This window comes from Schistocerca nitens, chromosome 2, assembly GCF_023898315.1.
Source record: "Schistocerca nitens isolate TAMUIC-IGC-003100 chromosome 2, iqSchNite1.1, whole genome shotgun sequence".
NCBI classification, from domain to species: Eukaryota; Metazoa; Arthropoda; class Insecta; order Orthoptera; family Acrididae; genus Schistocerca; species Schistocerca nitens.
Window position 1 is genome coordinate 527349505 of NC_064615.1, and position 1833 is coordinate 527351337.

A 1833-nucleotide genomic window follows, 5' to 3' on the forward strand; every position below is an offset into this window, starting at 1 on the left:
CATATCATATCCAGTTAATCATTGTTCTGCACGAAGAAATAGACAAGAAATAACTGAAAAGGCAAGTATCATATGTATTAAATGCCTTATGCATTATTTTTGTTAATATACAATATTCGTTAATTACAACGTTATATACATTCGATAATATACATTCGTTAATATGCATATTCATATTCGTTGAAATACTACAACATTTTGTTTCTCTACTGCTAACTGTATTACATTTACTTTCATGCCTGTAACACGACCACTCGCCTCGCGCCCGTATTGCGCACCCACACTCAACAAACTCCTCACTGTAGCCACAAGCAGTAGCGTGCTGCAATTCAAAGAGAACGAGCAGCGAAAGAAAGGGTACATCGCCCCTGACTAAGTTGAGCGATAACGCTTAGAACAGCTATAATTAAAACAAAATCTCTGAAAACTTGAATTTGAACGGTCAGGCAAAAATTTGAAATTAATTTGTATTCCACACTGTTTTAACGAATGTGTCGCTAATCTATGTGCTTGCCGAGCCAAATGATACTGTCGTAAGGCTCTGGACTCCCACTCACAAGGACACTGATTCAAATACCCTTCCAGACATTCAGTTTTATATTTTCTATGATTTCCGCATATATCATAAAAAATTCATGGGCGACTTCCTTCGCCTTCTTTCCCCAACATAATCTTCTGCTAACATCTCTAGTGATCTCATTGTCGAACCCTAACAGTATTTCCCCTGTGACATTTATTTCACATCCTCAAATTTGAACACATTTCATGGGGCTAGAGCAGGGTTATAAGAAAGAATTTAATGATTATCCTTCATTAAAGAAATAATTAAAGCCATAGGATCAAATGATGAATGGCATTATTAATCCACCGAATATGGGACAGAAGAGAAATTCTCCTCTGGTGGTGGCTGGTGCTCCACAAAACTCTGAAGCGAAGGCTTGGCTGCGTGAAGCCCGTTTTGTCGCCTGTACTGATAGTTATCAGTGTAGGAGAAAGTTTTTAACGGCCTTCCGTCAGGTCACAGGCCGCAAGTGGCTGTTTCAGACGCCTGGCCCCCATCAAACGCTCGTTTACTCTGGCCCCGTCGTTGTCACGCATCGGCTTCAATGAATGTTAAGCAGCAAACTCGCTGCTCTCCAGAATTTTCTTCACTAAAGAGGTTGCTGCAGATGATTTATATGCTAACGTACTATTCAGACGCATGGTTGGTTTTATTAAATAATACTCAAAGTATGGAAAACCGTAAAATACAGCAGTTCCTTATGCAACATTAATTTACATCTACGTACGTACTCCGCAAGTCACGGTATAGAGTATGGCGGAGGTACCTCATACCAGTGTTATCAATTTCCTGTCTTAATGCATTGTCGTATTCAGAACGGGCAAATGGTTCAGCACGTGTCCTAATCTCTCTTCTCTTCTTCTCGTAATCCCTAAGCCACGTTTACGGTGGTGGCAGCATAATGGTGTACAGTCTTCTTCGCAAGCATGTTCTCTCAAATTTCCTGACACGGTTTACAGAGACCTACCACGGCTTTCTTTTAAGAATTCCCATTTAGCCCCTAGAGCATTTTTATTAAAAATTACTGCCCGGTTACACCTCTGAGAACACCATCTGATCAGAAGTATCCGTATATCTGAATGAGATTTTCACTATGCAGCGGAGTATGCGCTGATATGAAACTTCCTGGCAGATTAAAACTGTGTGCCGGACCGAGACTCGAACTCGGGACCTTTGCCTTTCTCGGGCAAGTGCTCTAGTGCTCTCTATGGTAGGAGACGAGATGCTGGCAGAAGTAAAGCAGTGAGGACGGGGCGTGAGTCGAGCTTGGG